The sequence below is a fragment of the Malaya genurostris genome, chromosome 3 (genome assembly GCF_030247185.1).
Source record: "Malaya genurostris strain Urasoe2022 chromosome 3, Malgen_1.1, whole genome shotgun sequence".
Lineage (NCBI taxonomy): Eukaryota > Metazoa > Arthropoda > Insecta > Diptera > Culicidae > Malaya > Malaya genurostris.
Window position 1 is genome coordinate 245,951,139 of NC_080572.1, and position 24,245 is coordinate 245,975,383.

Sequence of the window (24,245 nt, forward strand, 5' to 3'; positions counted from 1 at the left end):
TTTGGGAAAAAGCAAGGCAAAATTCCGAAATTGAACTTGTCATTATATACTGTTCCGATAAAGTGTACATGTAAACAAAGTGCGAACTGCAAGAAACACTATCAAAACTTTTCTCCGCTGTGGTAAGTAAAACCTCATGTGTTTTTAGCAAACTACGAAATGGTAAAATTGTGCTAGGAGAAATTGCACCTGAGCGGTTTCGCATTCATTCGCCTGCTTATGAATTATTTCCGGCGAATTTTACCGGAGCAAGTTTGCTTCCACGAAAGCTACTGTCACGATAATAACTCTCCACTCCAGTGGAAAACCTTTCGTAGAAAATATCATTATTTACCTAGCGTGCATTCATTTCTTCCATCCCATCGATAACCGGTGGTGCGTTTCTTTCTGCCTCTCGGTCGCCTTATGACCGCGGAGATATTACGGATAAGCACCGCCCAACGGTAAATCTCAGATTCAATTAACTTTTTTTTCCCCAGTGGATTTATGGGAATGCTTTCTTGGCCTTTCGAACCATTAACCCCCGGGCTATGATGGACGTTCAGGAGAATTTGGTTGGCCGGCGCTACTCGGAACTGCCATTGAAGGGTCACAAATAATCCGACAAGCAATAATAATTTTCTGGAAAAATGAGTGGCATTGGTAATTAATTTTAATTCGCTGGAAATTAATCGAAATGGAATTGTTTATTTACTGGAGTGGAGCTGGCAGGTCACATAACTTAGATCGTGGTACTGCGCGCTGGAACTATGATGAATGAGTTCCAATTCTGACACGGAATGAAATTTATGTAGCTTACATTTTCAACATATGTTGCCCTCATGTTCTATAATCTAACCATTGAATCATGAATATAGTTAGTTTTGAAAAAAACAGCTACCTAGCGTTGATTTTGGTTGATCTTTCAAATTCAGATGTAGGTTATGTTTCGATATTCATCCTTCTTGCTTGACCATAACGTGGTTAACCGGATGTCGGTTAGAGTTGTTGGTTTCTGGCTTCTGGATTGCTGTTTCGGGAATTTATTACCCAGCAGTGCTGTAGTTGTTCAAATTTGTTAGTCGCTGACGTTGTTGATGGGACGCCTTGATTTCCATGGCACAGGGGCGCATTGCAATTGACTGAAGTTAGATTTCTATAACGGGGATTGTTGTTTCTTCATCTTCGTATTTTTGTATACAACGGTTATATAGTTCTAGTATCAGACTTATTTGATGCGAACGGGGCGCTGTATTTTTCTCAACAACTCCTTTTTAACCCTTTTTTAAGTTTCCTGAAGCTATATAATTCCCACACAAATCAACCATGAAGACTCATTTGCATAGACATAATGTGTTATCATAATCTGAATGTTTCGAAGTACCCAGGTGTCAATATTTTCACATTCTGTATTTATTATTCTTTCAAATAATGGTTCCGAATGTTGCTGATCCTATCAATGAAACATTACTCGTGAACTATTCTCTTCACCGGCGATGCTCTACCCGTGCGGCGAGCAGTTTGTATATATTCCGTGTCTGCTTTATTCATTCTTTCCTTCCACTCAGAGAATTGAACCGCTTGGCAAAGCAAGCAAGCATCTTATATGCACTCTGTTGACTCACAGTGAGTTCGTTTCGAAGCATTTAGGTAGAAAGCTATTCGGTGGTGATGATGACTCGCGTTGAGTCGAATTTTCTACTCACGGTGATTCGTTCTCTGCGACGTATGGCGGTACAACTGAATGACCGCCCAGGATAAAATTTTATTCCTGTATAAAGCTTATAAGAAAGATGTCGAATCTTTTTGAATTGTCTTCACTGCAGATTTCTTCGGTGTTTGCTATACTTCAATCGTGATTTGTAGCGTTAGGGACAACTTTGATACCTGCCAGAATATGTTATTGATTAATCATCAAACTGTAAAGGGTTATTAATGGAGCGTTTTTGTGTGTCGTAAATATGTAACTTTCACTCCTATTCCGTAGTTCTATAATAAATTCATTTTGTGTTTCGATCGAGTTCGACTTTTCCAAACAAATTATACCTCATTCGAAATGCCAAATTGGTATTTTTCATTCGGTCGAATGTAGGGTTGTTTATTATGCCTGAGAAGTAATAGTCCCAAGTTTTTGTCAATTATTATTGTTTCTCATGATCGTGAAACTATTTATATACCGATTACAAAGCCATTCGACGATCGTTTCCTTAATAATTATAAACATATGTGATGATTGCTTTTAATTTCAAGTTAATCATTCATAATAAACTAATAGTATTTGTATCGACTTCGAGACAAGTTGTGTCGAACCAAGTCAACTACCTAAAAGATTGAGACCAATTTTGATGATACACACTATTAGTTCTTATAAATACTAGAAGAACCATAAACACCAAATAATTCCATCACATTCAATATACAGGGCGTTAGAGCTACAATAGAATAGAAACTAAAACCAAAATAGAACTTCTATAATTTTGTACAAGGCACTAATTTGGAGGCCAACATAAGATTTTACTGAAGAATGATATTACTATTATTATCAAATACAAACAAACTCTCTACCTTCCGCAGTTTCCAATAACGAAATAAATATCTAAAAATCAAGTATCATACAATCAAACACAACAAAATTATCTGTCTCGTGACATTAGCGACGTTAAATAAAGTGGAATTAAATGCATATTTTTTTTCTTGATCCTATATTCTCCTACTATCTCCTGATTATGTGATAACAGAATTATATTTCATTTGGACTCTTTGTATGTGATCCTTGAAGTATTCACGTAAAAATTTTTTGGCTCAACACAGTTTTAAGGTAAATAATACAATGAGTAGTTTCAAAACTGAATGTGTGATATGAGTAACAAAAATTCTAAATCGCACTATCTGACAAATCGATAAAGCACGCGGAATGTGTTATTTTTCAAATTGAAATCGTTTCCTCTGTAATATGAATATTGTAAAATGTTATGAAATTGAATTTACAATTTCTTCTAGCGGATGTTCTTTTCTTAAAAAAAAAGCTAAACCGATCACTTCGGGAGTCAATTGTAGAACATTTTATTTTCAATACATTTTTGACAGCAATATCAGATTGTAATCTTAATTTGATTTCAGCTCATCAATTTCTCAACTGATATCACATTACGTTATTATTTTGCTGTTTGCTTTTGGAAGAAAAACTTACGAGGCAATAGTTTTGTGAAACTCCAAAAATGATAATATTAAATGCAAAAATTTAAAGAATGCATTAAAATAGGACTAAGTTAATAAGGCGATACAAAAATGCAAAAGTAAATTTCAATGGAACATCTATTCCTCCAATTTTATGTTGCGTTTTACAAAATGCTTCGACATCCTGTGGCAGTTGGCCGGAACCACAACCGTGATTCTCAATTTAAAAGTCTTAATTTCCTGATCGTAGTACAGTTAATCGATAATTTGCGTAGATGTATGGTAAAAGATGCTGAATGAGTATTTAGTTAGTAATGACTATTTCTTTGTAAGCCATTCTTCTTAATTGCTTTGATTTTTGCAGAGCAAGCAGTTACATGGCGTCTCAGTAGGTTCAAACGTTGTGGAAAACCCTGCACTCCTATTACTTCTATAAATCAAATCTATGCGAAGAAGCGTTAAATTGTGTTTAATATAATAAAAACATGAGAAAATAAATCATCCATGGAATTAAAAGATTCGACTTGCCTCTATAATCAATATTCAGAATATATTTTTGTCACTCTATTTGCATTGCATATTGATATTGCGTATTGGACTTGATCATTCATAATCATATGTGATTTTAAAAAATATCACTGTAGATATTTCAGTCCATTTTCAAAATCATAAATAAAATAAATATCAAACCAACCCGAAAGAGAATCAAAAGTGTTGCTACAGTTATATGTGGAAAATAATTCCTTTTATTTTATTTCTTATATAAGCCATATAAACTGCAAAATTTTCACTTTACAAAAGTGATTGCCCTCAGGTGATTCAACTCCAGCTTTTTTAAAATCTATCTGCCATTACTTGCCGCAAAATTTCAACAGCACGGATCGCTAATTTTTGTCTTCAATTTTTTTCGTACACTTGCATTCATGATTGCTGGCATTTTGACTCGCAGTGAGTCAAAAATTGACTCAATGTAAGCGCTATTCGTGCCTGATGATACCTGCTCTTGAAATGGTAGAGAATGGCTCACGGCGGAATAGCAACAAGCATGAAAAAGCAAGATCTCTTCTCTCTTGCGAGTCGCTCAGACAGTCACATATTAAGCATAGCTTTTGCCTCGTCCGGCATTACATGCTTTGCTGTCTCCGTTCTTGAATCGTTCGCAGGCGATGAACGTTAATGAGTTGCGTGAGGCGAATTTCAGCAACCCTGGTTCCGATTGTGTGATTGTGAGAAAGAGTGCAAAATCTACTTTTTCAAAACTGATTTCTTTTTATATATCCAGGCTTTTAATTGTATTGAAAACATCTTGCTGTGAAAGTTGAGAAATTTCTATTGAATATTTCAATATAGATACAGTTCGAAAAAATCTTGCGATTTTTCATCTCATAAGATGAACATAAATGAAGCGTCGTTTTTCACACGAATTTATATTCAAGAACATGGAAATTGTGTGCTTTGAAAATTACATGGATTGAAATCAAATTGGGATAGAAAACAAAAAATATTGATAGAAACAGCGCGACTTGAACCGAGAAATATTAGATTACAAGCACACCATTTAATGAATTGGAATAATTTATCTGCTTAAGTTTTTGTTTTTTTTTTCTCTTAAGACGACCAATACTAAGCACATTGGGTAATCGATAAACACGAAGATCACATATTCAAAAGAAAATGCTTATTTTAGCACTTACTGGATAGCTGTTGAAGATAATAAATTTCATTTGTTTCCACAATATTAAAAAAATCTATTTCTCACTAATTTCACGAAATAGTAACAGACACAGATACTAGTAGTGGGAGGAAAGTGCGGTGCTACTAGTACAGGTGAATCATTTTACGTCTTAGAGATAACTCATTTTGCTAAGTTACATATAAATAAATAGTAACTTGGAATATTAATATTTTTACATATGTTCTTAAATTTTCAGCTACGTTTAGTTTCCATGTAAGTTCATAATTTTCTAAATATATTCAGCTATTTTTGACTTGGAATGAAAACGTTATCTAATTTTACTTACTGAAACTTTTTTTAAATTTTCTAAGGGTTGGGTTAATGTAAGAAGTGATTGTTTTTTATAACAGTTTTTTTTATCAAAAACTGTTTGAATTGATGACTCCGAATATCCACTGAGCATTCCAATATCGAGAATTTATTTTTTCTTGTTTCTTACCGCATTTCCTCCATGGGCAAGTTTAAGCATTCAATGAATCAAACGGTGAAAAGCTAACATTTCAAGCCGATGAGAATGATTAGAAGTATAACGTATTGGTTAGCTTTCTATATATTAAAAAAAGATAGGTTTTCCGTATTCCTTGTGATGAGAATGTCTAAGAAGTCTGCTATTATTTGCTTTTTCACAAGTGAATTCAATGCTTTTGTGCATGTTATCGAAAGGTGAACTATCTCACTATGTATTGAGTCAGTATTGTCCAATTTTTCAATAGAGTCAACTTAAAACTATTAAAAGCTAATGATGCTAGTATATTTCATGTTTGAATATAATAAATGTTCTAAAAATTGTTGTTAAGGCAGCACTGCTCAAAGCTGACTTATTCATGCTTCCTTCCGAGATTCTATTTATATAATTCAAAAATAAAGAATTTGCGCTCCATGTATGCTTTCGAAACCTTTACAAAAAATTCGTTTTGCACCTTGATATCAATCCTCAGGCACTCCGTACTTATGTTTTTTATTTAGCTTGAAAATAAACAATGATTTGCTCCCTCAGTAGAATTACATAAAGTATTTCAAAATACTTCCACCATGCGCCCTGGAATTAGTTTTAAGAGCACCCTTATCAATTCTCCTTCCGTGATTCGGCGCCCTTGAATCATTCCTAAGGTGCTCTTCCATATTAGGCTTTCAAGATTTTTTTTTTGTTTGAAAATAGATAATGATGCATACGCGCTGCCATTTCGCCACTCTGAACCTTGTTATTAGACACTCTAAAACGCCAGTCAGACATGGTAGAACGTACATCGAACATGGACTACATCCTGGCCGTCACCCAACCGATACCGATACTCTCGCTTTATACCTATTCTTCTGCTGATTGAGTTTTTCTCAAAACATAAATTGGAAACCTCTCAAGGAGCTCGATCATGTGGAGGATGATATGGCTGTTCAGTTTCGAGATCTTTTGTTGGAGTGGTTCAACTTAAATTAGACTTTTGTGAAGTGTGTGATTTCTTCTCCGTGGGCAAATTCTCGTCTTCGAGCTCTGAAACGTGAACGGAACGGATGGCAGCGTAAACACCATCGTTGGCGTTCTACTGAAACCAAGAAAAACTTCAAAAGCCCTAGCGATGAATATCGTTTACTGAATACCGGTTTATACAAGGCTTATGTTATGCGAGTGCAGGATGACTTACGACGGAATCCTAAACAAAAATTTGGAGCTTCGTCAATTCGAAACGAAAATTCTCATCAATTCCTTCATACGTTCGTCTCGATGGGGTAGAATCCACTTGTACATTAGACTCTTGTAAACTGTTTGCAAGTTTCTTCGCTGACAGTGCCGCCTCTGTTACGCCGGCTGAAACCGCCGCAATGGACGTTCCTGTCTAGTCTAGAGGATTTAAGTACATTTGCAAACACTCCGGATATGATCGTAACCGCTACAAAAAGATTTAAAACGTTATACTCTACTGGACCCGATGGTATTCCAGCAGTAGTCGATGCGCCCACGTCTTGACTGATCCTTTGTGTGTAATATTCAATAAGTCGTTCGAGCAAGGCATATTTCCGACAATCTGGAAACAGTCTTATATGTTCCCAGTATTCAAAAGTAGCTCTTATTCAGGCTCGTGTATTTCTTCTCCTTTCACGAATAAATCTGCTGTTCCTCAGGGCAGTAACCTAGGTCCATTATTGTTTGTGCTGTTCTTTAATGACGCTATTTTACTACTAGGCGTTGGATGCAGACTGGATTAAGCTGATGACCTGAAGCTGTATCTGACAGTCCGGTTTGTTGAAAATTGTGCTCGTCTCCGGGAACTTCTAAATATTTTCGTTGACTGGTGTAGAAGAAACTTTTTAATTTTTAGTACCGTGAAATGTCAAGTTATAACATTTCATCGCAAAACCAGCCCCATAATATTCCACTATCAAATCGACGGGCAAACCCTGTTGTTGGAAGTTAGTTAGTTATGTCGTTAATTTGGCCCCGTTCTTACCGTAGTCGTTCACCGGGTGGTGACATTATTACAATGAGATACAATGATTCTCAAACGTCTTTACCGGATGAACGATGAGAAAGAAATAGGGTTTTCTTCAAAAAGTCGTTCAAATTATTCATTTCACAGAAAGAAGTTTGCGTACTCGAGTTCAGACTCTGAAGTGTGTTTTTCGCAAATTTGTGCCTCGCAATACTAAACATTCAACTTTTTTTTTGACTTCGAGTAGTAAAAATTGGCCGACAGTGTTAAGTATCTTATACCAGTCGATTCAGTTCGTCGGGCTGTGCAATGTCTGTGTGTGTATGCGTCAATTAATCCTACTAGATTTTCTAAGAGATGCCGGAACCGATTTTATGAAATTTGGGTTCAAATGGAAGGTATTGTGGTCCATACGGAATTTCTGAAATTCATCCGGATCCGACTTCCGGTTCCGGAATTATAGGGACCAAGGCCGGTGAAAGAGGTGGGTACGGTGGGTGTACTACCCACCCGAAAATTCCAAAGGTGGGTAATTACCCACCTGAAATTTTGAACAGAAAACAATGGAAATATTACCATTATTCATAATAATAAGAATACTTTATTGTGATACGGAATAATAAATAAAATCAAAATTATTGAATGCTAGTTCTCAAGGTAGAACAAGGATGTGAAAATATACCGCAGAAAGGTGAGACGTGACAAGGGTCATTTGAGCAGGTAGAAATATTTTAGTAACTTAACTTTTCCCTTCCAGCAAAGGAGCCGAGCTTAAGCATCCCATCAATGCGATTCACTCGGGTCTCTGAGATACCGGAAAATACCGATAAAGGTCTTTTACTCTTTACATTCCGAACCGACAAAAGAAGAATGCAGTAACAAGTAGAAAGTAACAACTTTTGGTAGCTTTGCCGGAATAGTAAATAGTAAGAGACCTTTATCGGAATTTTCTGTTTAAGGTCGACTCCTCTTGTAAAAAGTGAAAGTTGACTTACTAAAAGATTTCTGCATGATGAAATGAACCTTGTCACATCTCACCTTCTATATCTTCACATGAAGAAAATCACTCAAAAGCATTTGAAGTAGGACTACGTTTTTTTTATTCAATAATATAATATAATTTTAAGGGACACTGCTTAAGCTCTAAGATGCCAAGGGTATTTTCTAATCGTAATTAAAGACTGACTTAAAACTAGAATAGTATCATTAAGAAATGTCGTATCGGGGTCGCGGATTCTCGAAAATTCAATTTTCAGGTGGCGATCAGCAGTGGCCGGTGAACTGAATATAGCATGAGAATCTTCCAGATGGCGTGGCCCGCAGCCTGGTCATCGACTGGAGCGGTTTTCCGTTGTCGGTGATGGTGATGTTACGGAAGAGAATGAAAGAGAAGTAAATATTGTGGAAAACTAAGGTAAAAAGAGGGTGTGGGAACAACATGTCTAAATACGACAGAGATCTAATTAGTTGCCATCGAGATGGTGAAGAGACGGGGGAAAGGAGAATGAAAAAGTTAGTGACAAAAGAAAGATGTTGTTTGTTCCAATACAGATGGTGGACAGGGACGAAGATCGAGAGAATCGGGCGGATGACAACGTTTTTGTTTTCTACACCGGTGTGCAAATTCAAAATACTGAGAACCGTACAAACAGTGCTCAAGTTTTGCACATCTATATCTCAATCATATTTAATTAATTTTCCATATCATTACATAAACTTCATTAAAAATATTTCTACACTTCGATTGGAGTAGATTCTTCTAACAAATACATACAAGTTTACGGTTTCCATTAAATTTCTGCGTTTCAATGAGTGTGTTCGCTTTTAAGAAAATCACTCATACAAACCAAGATTCTGTATCGAATAAACTTGAACTCTGTGTGGTTCAGAAAAGAAGTCAAAATTGCTAACACATCGTTCAAACAGTCCATGAACTAACCAGAAAAATATAATTTCGTGTGCAGGCATATTTTTTATTCATCAACATTATCATCTTCAAATGACATAAAATCGTTCTAGCACTTTTCATAATTTTTCAATACCATCCTTATAGAATGATTTGTCACTGGTCTAAACATCGGCTTCCTTTGCGGCGATGACTGTCTTATTCGAGCCAAAAAAAATTCGCTGGCGTGTCTTTTTCTGATCCGCAAAGGACAAGCAATCGCTGTGGTTAGGTAATTGTGAACAAGGTGGACGAGAAAATAGATCGCAGCCCAATTCGTTTAATTTTTTCATTGTTTTCATTGACTTATGACACGGGGCATTTCTTGGTTCACGGTGAATCACTTTTGATGGTACTTTCCCGTTCAAGATAGTCGATGTTAATTATACCTCGAACATCTAAAAAAACGTATGCCATGTTAATTCCAGCTACCTGTTACGTTTTCAGATGGCTTTCCCAGTCTGAATGCTGGTATTACTCCGGATAAAAATAGTGGATCCATGTTTCGTCCACTGTTTCATACCAACGCATTCCATTTTATTGCGGCAAACTTTTGTTAATTATGAGCGGCCGTGTTCGAGATTCGTTTGGTGACGATTTTTTTATGCTCAGATTTTCGTACAAGATCGTAAAAGAACTTCCACTTCATGTGCTAACCATCTCAGCACATCTAATCTCACGAACTTCGATTTTGCATTCATACATCACGATTATCAAAACTTGCTTAATTTTTTTCCGGTTGACTGCTTCATTTAGCCACGTTCAAAATCAGAATACCACAAACCTTAATTTTTAATGGATCCTAGTAGGGAAAACACTTCTCAAGCTATAGCTGGGCTTTCCCTTTAAAAAGCAATGGTTTAGCAACACACGGAATTCGTTATTTCCCTTTTTCATAAATGAATTAGTAACGTCACTTATATGTCGATAGATTCAGTGTTCGTGGAGCTATTGATGTTAAATGTTCTTTGAAGGTTGGTACTTTGAATTGAAAACAAATATTGACAGTGATTCTGAAACCAGGTTAAACCTTAGATGCAAAATTTTGTTTTAAAACTTAGTACCGAAAACTCTTCAAACTTCTAATTGACGCGTTTCATGAATAGTTTTATAGAATCAATATTTTATTTAAAAAAACAACTGCACTTTTTAGGGATAAATATCATTTCCATGAGAATAGAGAAATGCTTCGAAATAGTGGGTCGTTCTCCGCAGTATGAAATATTACCCACCTGGGTTTAACATGTTTCACCGGCCCTGATAGGGACAGTGTGGAAAAGAATTATAACTCGTAAGATATTCGCTAAACTGTCCTCAGCACTCACTCCTATCGGTATCCATTATCAATAGACGAAAAAAACGATTATTCTTTTAAGAATCGAAGGAAATTATTTTGAAGAACACCACAGTTTTATGTAAAAAAAGCATCATCACACCATTTGGTGGATTAAAACAGATTTTTCGATTCTCTCTTGTTTTAGGTAAAGCTAAGCTGATGGCAAACTGAACCCCCCTCCCTTAACCCAATAAAAACCTTGAAAAATATTTTTCTTGAAAATGATCGTCATAAAAGACCTTGTTCGTTCAAGTTTTTGGTATATGAATTTCATAAATTATATGAAGACGAATTTACCAATTGACGTTTTGAAATCGAGATGTCTGGCAAGCTCATTTTAAAAGCACAGCGGAAGCACAGTCTAATTTCCAATCGTCATTGAAACATTGCACATTTTCAGTATTACGAGAATCTGTCAGAGGCATCTTTTCATTCTAGTATTTCGTATAAAACCAGACTTCAAACACAGCCCTCCGAAGCATCCCGTTCTTAACCACCAACCACAATTTGTCTATACGAAGTAAATACGCATTGCGGGGTCTGTCTGGATCATTCTGATAGAGATAGAGCTTCACAACCGGCTTGACAGTTGGTTCATGGTTAGTATGTCACAACTGCAGAGCTTGGGATCGAATCGAATAATAATCTCGAGCAAACTTTGTTCAGTCACCTTCGTGCAAGTGAGAGTCTTTTAAAGCGCACTTTATTACAGGTATCGTCAAATTGTCAAGCGTATTGAGTGTTTCAAATTTATTGACAGTTCAGTTTACTGTTTTTCGTTTAGAAATTCTTTGTGTCAAGTGGGTAAAATTGGTCTTTCAACTTCCATTTCAATTGATCGGCTGAATGCACAAATCGGAGTACGATTTAGTACTTTTGAGAGCAAATGTCGGATAAAAAACCTGTTTTAATCCAACTAGTGGTGTAATGATGCCTTTCTCATGTCTATATAATATTGTGGTGTTCTATTCAAAAATTTTCTCTTCGATTTTTGAAAGAAACCAAGAGATTGTTTATGCATAACATACAGAATAAAACAGTGCTTTGATTGCGTAGGTCATCCTTAAGAAAACGAAGTGGGTTCACTGTTATATGCACTTCCGGCACCGGTACCTGAGAACCGGTATAATCAAAGTCGGTTCGTACAGCCACCAACTAACATGACACACAAACTCTTCTCGTACGCACTCTGAATTACGATTTAAATGTTTGTTGCATCCGGCAATATTTTAAGTGACGGTGTACAATATTGAACACACTTCACCCTATAACTCCGGAACCGGAAGTCGGATCCGGATGAAATTCAGGAATTCCGTATGGGACCACGAGACCTTTCATTTGAATCTAAGTCTGTCAGAATCGGTTCAGTCATCTCAGACAAATCCTAGTGAGATTATTTGACACATACACACAAACACACACACACACACACACACAGACATTGCTCAGCTCGATGAACTGAGTCGAATGGAATATGACACTTGGCCCTCCGGGCCAATTTTCACTAGTCGGTTTTTCAATTGATTGCATAACCTTTCTAAAAGGTGATTTTTTTGAGGTTAGGATTTTCATGCATTAGTATTTGCTCAGATTTTTTGAGGTTATGATTTTCATGCATTATTATTTGCTCAGTATGCTCTGACATTTCATCATGAAGCCGAACGATCTGCCACAACGTCGAATTTTCAGTGAATGGGCCCTAGAAAAGTTCGCAGAAAATCCGCTTTTTTATCGACAAATTTTGTTCAGCGATGAGGATCATTTCTGGTTGAATGGCTACGTAAATAAGCAAAATTGCCGCATTTGGAGTGAAGAGCAACCAGAAGCCGTTCAAGAACTGCCCATGCATCCCGAAAAATGCACTGTTTGGTGTGGTTTGTACGCTGGTGGAATCATTGGACCGTATTTTTTCAAAGATGCTGTTGGACGCAACGTTACAGTGAATGGCGATCGCTATCGTTCGATGCTAACAAACTTTTTGTTGCCAAAAATGGAAGAACTGAACTTGGTTGACATGTGGTTTCAACAAGATGGCGCTACATGCCACACAGCTCGCGATTCTATGGCCATTTTGAGGGAATACTTCGGAGAACAATTCATCTCAAGAAATGGACCGGTAAGTTGGCCACCAAGATCATGCGATTTGACGCCTTTAGACTATTTTTTGTGGGGCTACGTCAAGTCTAAAGTCTACAGAAATAAGCCAGTAACTATTCCAGCTTTGGAAGACAACATTTCCGAAGAAATTCGGGCTATTCCGGCCGAAATGCTCGAAAAAGTTGCCCAAAATTGGACCTTCCGAATGGACCACCTAAGACGCAGCCGCGGTCAACATTTAAATGAAATTATCTTCAAAAAGTAAATGTCATGTACCAATCTAACGTTTAAAATAAAGAACCGATGAGATTTTGCAAATTTTATGCGTTTTATTGTTTAAAAAAGTTCTCAAGCTCTTAAAAAATCACCCGTTATATGAGAAAGGCAAAACACTGAGTGCAATAACCGGACACGATTTTTTAAATGCAAAAATCGTTTAAAAACATCTTTTTTCAAGATCCGGACTAAAAAATTCTCCATTTCTCTCAGGTATGTAAAACTACATACGTATTACAATTGACTTGAAAAAATTGAAACTTGATTTTTTTTCCTCACGATCCACAAAAACGACGTTGCCAGTAAATTTTCGACTAACTGATCTGAGCGAGCGGGAGTACAATTAAATGTATAAATAAATATATGTTTGGATTGCACAATCCAACAATATCTCGAGTTGTACTAAACACAACAACGTAATTCTTTCTCAATAGTATCAGAAATATGATGTGTGATATTTTAAACAACTTAAAAATTAAAACTTTAGTAATCAATGCGAAAAACTCATTTTGATTGGATTCTGAGCTTAATTTCAGGTTCAGGATTTAGTTTGAGACTTCAGTTCCAGATTGACAAATTTAGAATTTTGATCTCCTCCATCAAAATCATATGGTATGAAAATAAAAAAAAATCTAGTTTAAGTAGTTTAAACATATGCCCTCGGCATCTTATAGCTTAACGCAATGTGCCTTAAAATATGTTATTAAATAAAAAAAAATTTAGAATTTAAAACTTCAATTTAGAGCTGAATCCTAATTCTTCATTCTGAAACTTGGTATCTTGCTTAGATTTTGGAACTGAATTTAGTTCCTTCAATTATGTTCGGGACTCGAATCCAGAATTTTAATTTAAGGTTTAAACTTCAGGATTCACTAACTTGATTCAGGGTATGAATTCTAGATCTGGATTCTATAGCTGAAAGGTTAAACCAAAACTCCGAACCTGGAACTCACTTCTGAACCAGAATTTCATTCCTGCATTCAGTTTCAGAATTTAATTCCTAATCTCAGTTTCTAGAAATAATAATCTGCATGCTGGAACTAAATTCGGAATCTGGATTCTGAAAATGAACTCATTTCCATAACTCTAGAACTCAGCTCATGAACTGAATTCTTGATCTGGACTACGAACCAGAATTTTGCAACTGAGTTCCAATCCCAAATTTTGTTCTTGAGTTCAGTTCTAGAGTTCATTCCTAGTTCAGAATTTTGGTCCTGCTATAGGTGAATGAATGATAGAAAAAGGTACTCAACAGTTGTAAACATCGACTAAATTCTGAAAATCGATACATTCCCAAGTCCCAAGTCCCAAGTCCCAAGTCCCAAGTCCCAAGTCCCAAGTCCCAAGTCCCAAGTCCCAAGTCCCAAGTCCCAAGTCCCAAGTCCCAAGTCCCAAGTCCCAAGTCCCAAGTCCCAAGTCCCAAGTCCCAAGTCCCAAGTCCCAAGTCCCAAGTCCCAAGTCCCAAGTCCCAAGTTCCAAGTCCCAAGTCCCAAGTCCCAAGTCCCAAGTCCCAAGTCCCAAGTCCCAAGTCCCAAGTCCCAAGTCCCAAGTCCCAAGTCCCAAGTCCCAAGTCCCAAGTCCCAAGTCCCAAGTCCCAAGTCCCAAGTCCCAAGTCCCAAAGTCAAAAATGCAAAAAATCTAAAATCAAAAGTCCATATTCCAAAGTTTGAAATCTAAAAAAAATAACCTGATACCCAAAGTACCCAAGTAGCAATTGAAACTTGTTAAAATTGGCATGTTTCACAATTGCTACAGAGCGGTTATTCATTTTAGTTTAACGTTTCGTCTTCGACTCATCAGTGCGTTTGCAGTTTATACTGAACTGCTATTGTGATTTTGCAATTCTACATATATTTCGAAGTAGATATAAAGTTAATGCCATTTGATGAAAACTTTTAGCAGTTGCACCAAAGTGAAATGTCTAACCTGACCTGACGAGGACCAAACATGTTACGGCTTGCTGGAGTTTATGATAATTTAGGCTTGAAAATGATAAGTAGTAGTTATTTCATCGATATTATTGAAAAAACTAGAGAACTCTGATGAGATTGGTCATACTACCTCTTAATTTTGAAGAAAGTCATAAGAAAATATTAGAATATTCTGCAATGTAACTCATTGATCAATCACACAACAATCAAAACAAGAAATTGTTTATTCGGCCCAGAATGAGCTAGGATAAAAGAGTTTGCTGGCTGCTTCTAGTTCGCATTTGATAAAAGTTCAATTTAGAAGTGAATGAAGTGAAGCTATAAGATAAGCTTCTATAGAATCTCAAAAGGCAACGTTACATGAATGACAAAATCAGAAGTGCTAAGCTACTCGTTACAGAAGCTCCTTCCCTTTGCTTGCTCACTTCACTTCTCTTAGAGCTCCATTTAACCTTATCAAAGATTTGCGCTAAAGTCATGCAGTAAATCCAGTATTTACAATACCATTACTCGCCAACAGAAACAGTATTAAACAAGAAGTATTTGACCTGTTCAAAACCAAGAGCAACCGGAACTATGCTAACATTTCTGTTGGGGAGAAAATCGTTTGAACTTTATTTCATCCTGGTTCGGTGCAATTCTTCCACCCACAGGACGAAACCCTTTGCACAATAATCAGGGTAATTAATATTTATGAACTCATTCCCTTCATTTTGAATCATTTACAGAACGAAGAGAGGGTGGGGCAGCAATTAGATCTGCATTGTCAGTGCAACAACAAAGACCCCATCACCGACAGCTGCTTCAGTTTCCGCACATCATGCAGTTGCATTCGACTGAAAGCCCTCGTGGCACGGTTCATTCGTTTCCCCAGATTCGTCACCCACGCGAAAATGCCAAACGTCAAGGCCCTCAATGGGTCCCACATACACTCGCTTTCTTTCCGTCTCTGTTCCCCACCTACTTTCTGCTACTCAAATGTTGCCCACAATCAGTCCCTTTGGTGTGCGCAGTGGTGCATTCCCGTCGTTACACAATTCCGATGGTCTCTGGTTTGTGCTTTTTTTTTTCGTTGTTGTTGTTCCCATGCTATTCCAGCTGGAAAGCGATTTCTGGAGCACCCATTGAGCCGATGACACCGATTTCGCGCCATCATCGAATAACATTCATTCTGCTACTGTGGATGACACACAAGCAGCATACACACATACACACAAACATACACAAAGCCTTGGCGGCTGGTGCCAACAGCAGCTACGATGCGACACAACGACATCGGGATGATTGGACTGACTGCGGCCTCACTGTTGCCAACCAAACTGACTCGATTCTTTCACGCCTGGACTGAATAGTTGAAGTGTGAATGCATTTTCAAGGGCTGTTGAAGTAGATGCCTGCATTTTCTGGCCTAATGTTCAGTGGTCCTTCCCGTTTCTGCCTTCCGTCGGTCCCATATACATATATGTATGGCAGCCGAGTACTTTTTCTGCGGTTGCACCCGATCTAACGTGCTGGAAAAGATACAGTCATGCAGCAGTGTCCTGCTTTTGTGATTACCGATGCTGCATCTTCTCTCCATTAGGGCAGAGTTGGACTGGGCAGGCTCAAGGATGGATCATCGGGAGAGAGAAAAAAAAGAGCGGCCTGAAATGGATAAAGTGCACTTTCGTAGGCTAGTTCTGACCTCTGGCTTCGGTGCTATTTTTCACTTGCACTTAAAGCGTCATTTGCCAAATTACATGTGCAGGCACCATTTTTACTGTGAAACTATGTTTTAGTTTTTCATTGACTTTGTGCTCCGCTTAGATTCATTAGGCAGATAATTTTTGTTTGCGAATAAGTTACAGTGTCTTGCAAGATCATAATGTAAGACCCTGGCTATTCGTCTTGTTCTTCAACAATGTTGGTCTGGCTTTGCACAGCAAAATAAAAATGATATGTGACCCAAATTCACACTTGATGGCAATCCTAAACACGTTACACGAAAAATGACTGAATTTTACAAAAAAATATGAACTATTTGATATGATAATTTGCCATTAATACATCTAATTTTTCGATCGTTTCAGGTATATCTGATTTATTTGAGAACTGAAACTTACAAACTTGTAACAAAATAAACACAATATTCATTTTTTGTTGGTGGAATAATATAACAGCCATAACTAGAGGACTTGAATACGAATAAAACTTTCTTGCTTCATTCACACGTCCGAATTCAGGTAGTCGTTCGTATTAGTTAATTGTGTGAATTTTAGTACTTTTACTGCTTCGCTTCCAAAATTATAACGCTTCGCCCACTGTGTGTTCGAGACATGCCAAATCCTGCACTTCTGTTGCTTATATGGATCAAATTTATACTATATAGCGTTTTCCCTCCCGTGGTTGAACGGCTTGACGGTATTGCAAACATCATCAGATACAATCAATTACAGATAGAATTCAACATAGATATATGTTACAGCTTTAGTTTATTTGTTTACCTTTTTTTATAAATATAAAAAATAGGTATAGAATTCGCTCAAACTTTAGAAAAATTTTCCGAGGCCCGGAGGGCCGAATGTCATATACCAATCGATTCAGCTCGACGAACTGAGCAAATGTCCGTGTGTGTGTGTGTGTGTGTGTGTGTGTGTGTGTGTCTGTATGTGTGTTGTCAACTAAGAGGTCGAGATCTTAGAGATGGCTGGACCGGTTTTGATAAAACTAGTCGCAAATGAAAGGTCTCCCCGTCACCCTGAACGCTATTGAATGGTTTTGAGATCGGATGTTTACTTTTTTAGTTATACGAAGTTTTATGTCAAAATTTTCTGTTTTTTGACAGTATCTGTCACAATTGACCTTGAACACAGAATATATTTTCAGACATAGATTTTACACGGTAATACCTATAAAACAAGCCATAGTTTGTCAAAATCCGTCCAGTTTTAACGGAGATATCGAGATTTTTGGGTAACCGACTTTTTCCCCTATTCCAGCAGTAGAAGTTTTGAGCGCTGTCTGGCAAAGAAATGCTTGGGAGCAACATAATACACGAGTTTTTATACTGTTACATACATTTGTTTCTAAATATCCAAAAGACTGTGTACAGTATGATATTTTGCCTCGGACCGATTTTAGCACGGTTCGTTTTTGGCAACATAATCGTTCGAATATGCCATATGTAAAGAATTTTCGAGTTGAAAGCAATTCTATAATTATATTAATTTAAACTACTTACAGCAATAAATGCTGGAAAAACATAACAACCATATACCATTCGATTCAGTATGTCGAGATCAGCAATTGCGCGTGTGACAAATAATTTTACTCAATTTTTTTCGGGGATTGATGTTTTCTAAAAAAAAACCAAATCAAATCTTAGAGACAAAAGTTCAAATAAAATAAATCCAATTTTATCCAATTTTGACTTCCGATTCTGGAATTGTAGGATGATGAATTTTTAAAATTCAAAGCTATATAGAAGATGACAATCCCGAAAAGCTTTAAAGTTTGACTCAACAATATTGCAATTTATTCGTCATATCGCCATACGAATCCGTTTGAGTTATGCTGGTTTCTGAATACCGGCTCTGGAAGTACCTTAACTTACCCTAAACTCTAAAGTGGAAATTACTTCGACATATCATGAAATATTTAATCGATGTAACACTTTTAGATTCAAATTCGATCTGATTTGCAGTTTCGACATTACAGAGTAATGAGTGATTAAAATCTCAAATTGCCACTTAAAACGACGGACATTAGAATAATGTCATGAAAACTGAAACAACAAAGAATATTCATGCAAAAACACATGCGGATTGATAAAAAAAAGGTAACATCTCCCTGCTAGGTGGATTAAGCACGTTTTTTGTTTCAATTATAGAGGCTTTAACATTAATGTCATTCGCCTCTTCGGACCAGAAAGACTTTCTGACCCTATATGCAGGGTTGGGAATAGAACCCAGGCGGGCGGCGTGAATAGCATCGACTGACCCATCACGCTATACCCGTCCCCAGCTTTAGCCTAATTATTGAATTTAATGAATGAAATACGGAACGACTTGAATAAGATGTTAATTGCATTACGCTCCAAACATCCGGGGTTTGGAGAGGCCGGAAGGGCTTAACTGAGCTCTGTTTTATGTTTCATTTTTATACTACCGGCCTTTATTACCAGTGTGAAGTGGAAATTTAATGGAATGAACGTATCCCAATTGGGTTTCACACGATGACATCAAACGAACGGTAAATGCAGTCCATCTTTGACGTTTATTGGTGGTTTGTGTATGATGGAATACTGTGGCATGAGATAGAATATTGTAGAATAGAATAAAATAATACAGAATGAACAAATGAGCAAACCACTGATAGCTGTCAAACGATGTTCATCCAATTCATTTTGTGAGGTTGTGTCGTTTTCATGTGAGTGAAGTGTAAAAGTGTATGCAAGAATGGTAATAAAGGCCACCGTTTCAGCTCAGGAATAACGATCGACCAATAGTAGAGATAAAAATAGGGTAACGGTACGGTATTTCTCTCAGCTCCATTAATCATCTCATATACGAAAACGTTAGAGTGAGATCTGTTGTCTCTGTTCGATGGATTGGTTTCAAAAGTAAGATGAAATTAGGAGCATTCACTTCAAGTTTTCGCGTCGCTATAACAACAGTGTTGAACAATTTTCGAACTACTTTTTGTGCGGTAGTGCTTCACAAATCCGAAGCAAAGATATTGTATTCGATTTGGTCACAATGCATTAATTGAAAGTCGAGTAATCGCTAAAATAACATGGTGAAACTACTAATGAGATGACTATTGGTACATTAACCCTAGTCAGAATCTATTAAAATAGAAACAGTAGCTCAATGTTACTATGTTTGCTTGTGAAGTACATGTATGTATTTATGTATGTGTGTGAGTATGTTTGCGTGCATATGTAGATGTATATGGATGTGTAAATTGCATGTGTAAATAATTACTAACTCAACATTTCTATTCCATATGAAATTTATTCGCACTGCGAAAACTGGAAAATCGAACTAAGAGAAGCTTTTAAACTAGGAAAAGAAGGAAGAATAAGAAAGAACAATGATGCAGAATACCAGAAATATAAAATAGAAACGAACAAATAACGCAAGAGTATAGATAAGTATGATAAGTATCAGCACAAAAAAACAGTGACCAAGCGGGCACCATAGCCTAGGAACGTCTGTGTGTTGATTTAAAATAGAAGCTCATAGAAGCAAATCTTATCAAGGGTCCAGTGTAGAACCGAATCAAGGGACTGATGTCACTGTGACTACACCCAAACCTCCGTTTACGAACACTTTTTATACGTAACCTCTTTTTACGTACCTCTTTTTACGAACCAAATCCCAAATAACGTAAACTTTTTTTACGAACCAAATCCCAAATAACGTAAACTTTTTTTACGAACTACCTCTTTTTACGAACCCCCGTTTAGTTCGTAAATGGAGGTTTCGGTGTACTTACAAAAAAAAATTCATACTAAAAAACGTTTTGTTGGGTCTGTTCTAAATAGAGCGTGAATGTCATCATCATGGAAGAAAAACAAGAGTTTTGTCACCATAATCACTGTTTGGTGAGGAAAATTTTTTGGTACTAATATTGCATTGCGTATTGATGTTACTGAAAGCTGTAAAAATAAAATTAATAATGTGATTACGATCCAAATTGATCATTTTCATCAAACCTTCATCCAGCATTCATTTCGCCTAATCTAGTATTCATTTTATTGCGAATTAAACAACTGAAACTACGTTTATTTGTGCCGCAACGAAACTTGTACTTTTTCCAACTCTGATGACAAGGATTCTTGTTGCTACTAATTTTAACATTCCTCGTCGGGAGTCAACGATTTTAGAACTAAATCAATCAGTTATCATGTGTGGTCTTGCTCATATATAGTTTTCCTCCACAATGCTCAAACCTAAAAGCTTTACGTGGCCGATTGGCTTACAGTTTTGTTACTTAGAATACTTTTTTACTTTTTCTAGGGGGAGATGAGTTTCCATTTCCATCCAACGAGGATCGGGGGTCACTTCATCCGCGGCTTATCTCATCATCCATTGCTTCATCGTCGGTGTTGTGTGTGATTTCCGTTTTCTTTTCGTTTTCCTTGTTGATCGTAGTCTTGGGCTCGTTGAGAGTTGCTGTAGATGCGCCTTGTTGTACATTGTTTGCAGTTGCTGGTTGGTTGGAGGGTAAGTTGTTAACTGCAGCTGGTGTACTTTGTTCTATAGGGGATACTGATGGTTTCGTTGAAGGAGATGCTTCACTGTTGTTGGTGGCTGTCACAGGTGTACTGGGGTTGCTTGGGGTTGGTGTGAAGGAAGCACCGTTGTCCTTTGGTGTGGTTGTCTCCTTGTCCAGTTTATCACATGGCTTACCGTAGTGAACAGCTTTTTGGCAATATTGACATGTGGCCATCTGATTGTCATATGTAACAAGTGATTTGCACGGAATTATTGTGTCTTGACCGAAAATCACATAAGAAGGTATAGGCCCCTTCAAGTGTATGCGTAACGAACGTACGCCATTTAGAATACCGGGGAAAAAATTCTTTCACTTTTCTTTTTCCAAAGAGAGAGAATCTCTCCGTATTGGGACAGAGTTTTGCGAATATAAGAATCGGTGACGCTTGAGGGAAGATCATGCATACGCACTTCTATAGCACTATCTTCCATACATACTGGAATGTTGTACTTAATGTTCTCGTGCTCCACATAGTGCACATTGTTATTGAATTGCATCCAACTCTTCATAAAGCTGGATGTAAACAACATTATTCGTCTTATTGCATTGAAGTAAATGCACACGTTTAATGTCAAGATGCATTTGCTCCTTAAGCAAACCTTCAAGTTCTCGCATCGAAGGTTGAATTTTGCACTGCCTGAAGTCAACAACAATTGTATTCTTTCGTGTCGGCGGTAGCTTTTGTTCGTTTGGTTCACTCATTTCGAGGTTGTTCTATTGTTCACTACACAGTACTGTACTTGGATTCTTCCGTCCTGAACGAAAGCGGTTTTGTTTGATCGACTGACTTGGATAAGATGTGAAAGCGAACTGAATTTATTTGCTTGTTATCTACTAAGCAACGTTTGATGGCATTAATCAGCGCATTCAAGTTCACTTTCCTGGACTTAAACGATTTGTTTGGAGTCCTCATGGCTAACGTTTTTACTTACCAAAGTTTTTACTTTTGTTTCGTTTTTACAGGACCAAAATTTTTACTTATATTACGAATGTATTGAAGCTGTCGATTTGTCCATGTGTTGCATATCACCAGAGATGCCAGTTAATACATTAAGTTTAGCTAGCAAAAACAAAGAAATCACGCCAGTTTTCGAACGTCTGTAAATTCTGACGAATGTCTGCAAACAATCGAAGTTTCAGAAGTCTGTACAATAGTCTTCAGACGAAAAGAGGTTTGCAGGTTAACTACGACGTTTGATAATCTACAGACAAATTTTCAGATTTGGCATCTCCGCATATCACTGACCATTTTTCGCGATTTGTCGAAAAAATGTGGTGTCGGTAATCGAAATCGGTAGACATTTTGAAAATTAAGAAAAACAAACTTTGGTTGCAAAAATTTTGATGGCCTCCGCTTTTAAGTCACGAATTAGATTGATTTCACCTTATAAATATCCAATCCACTCCACACCTTTTCGATGGATGCTCTTCAAATTATGATACTATTGTTCTGATTTTCACGCAAATAAAAATTTCGCAGCAAAAAGTACAAGCACTTTTCTTCTCAGATATCTCGCAAATCATTTGAAAATTTTCATTAACAGCAACAAAAATATGAGAAAGTTTAGGCTTACCGATTATATTTTCCACTGAGATACTTCACAAGTTAGACTTTTTCTCGCGCTCAAACTATTTCAAGTTTTGAGGAGAAACAGTAGGCCTGGCCAAAGTCGGATGTGAAAAATTTTCGTGCCAAGCTTTTTTCCTTTCTCTATAGAAAGGTATTAGAATTGCTGGAAAACCGACTTTCGAACGGAGCCTCGGAGACCCATAGTGTTATATACCATTCGACTCAGCTCGACTAGAGGGGGGAGTACATGAAATTTGTAAAATCGAATTTTTTTTTGATGCCGAAACTCTTAAAACTGCATGAAACATCGAAATTTAGTGCTATCTCAAAAAAAAAATTTTTTTTTTTGAAAAAATCAACATTCTGGGGCTTAGAAAAATTTTGATATTTTTTCTGAGTCCCAAAAAGTCGATTTTTTCAAAAAATTTTTTTTTCGAGATGACACTAAATTTCGACGTTTCATGCTATTCTAAGCCTTTTGGCATCAAAATTTTTTTTTCGATTTCGAAAATTTCATGTACTCCCCCCTATGGTGATTTTTCCAGATATATGAAAATTCCACTAAGTGGACTGAGAAGGGTTTTTTTTAGATTAGCATCACTGTTCTCATACAAATAGGCAACGCAAATGTCAAGCACTAGTTTTTAAAAATGATGCTGACTGTGTGACATAAACACTGAAGCATGCTTTTGTGAACTACTCGAATCAATCTGAATCAATTGGTGTCGAAATCAGTATCCGAACATATTTAATAAAAGTAATAAAATATAATAAAAGTAATAAAAATATTAATAATAATTAATAAAAGAAATATATTTTCATGAGACTGTTATGAAAGAAGAGAAAAGAGTTATCACACCACTAGGGGGATTAAGAAGGGTTTTTTTTTCTTTATTTTGATTTTAGTTTAGAATCCCGAACGCAAAATAAAGGAATTGAATTCAGTTCCAAAATCTGGTCAAGAAGCCTATTTCAGAATCTAAAATTAGAATTCAATTCCAGAGATAAACATTTTAGTTTTGAACCGGTAATCTGGAATTCGGTTCTGAATTCAGTTTTAGTTTCAAAAGTTTTGCTGCTGTTCGTGGAAGGTGCTCACCAAGTCGTCCAGTTCCGTCCAAAGCACAAGAAGGAATGATCGATGTTCGACTATTCATGCTCGTACAGTTGAACCTACAGTAACTGACTACCTCAGAACCGACGTCGCGGGTAGGAGAAAGGCAAGCATTTCCTCATTGTTTCCAAAAGTTTAGGAAAACGTATTTTTTATATTGTTTATGGTTGTCTCACATTGTTGAAAGTTTTGCATTAAATTGTTGATCATATTTCTGATAGTATGGAGAAAGAACAATTTTGTTTCGTTAAGTACAACTCGAGATATTTACGAATAAGTTCTAACCATTATTCCACAGGGTGATTTTTTCCATTTAAAAAATCGCCCACACTTGCTAGTTCATCGGTGTTTGGCACACAACGAGTTTCTCAGTGTTTTCCGTTAAAAAACAGAATACT

The 24,245-nt window shown here is 36.8% G+C and overlaps 1 protein-coding gene across 3 annotated transcripts in view; it reads left to right on the forward strand.

Annotated features, from left to right (window-relative positions):
- LOC131436428 (zwei Ig domain protein zig-8) overlaps nucleotides 1–24,245 on the forward strand; it is a 353,158-nt gene that overhangs the window by 239,949 nt on the left and 88,964 nt on the right. The gene's annotated exons all lie outside the window — the stretch shown is intronic.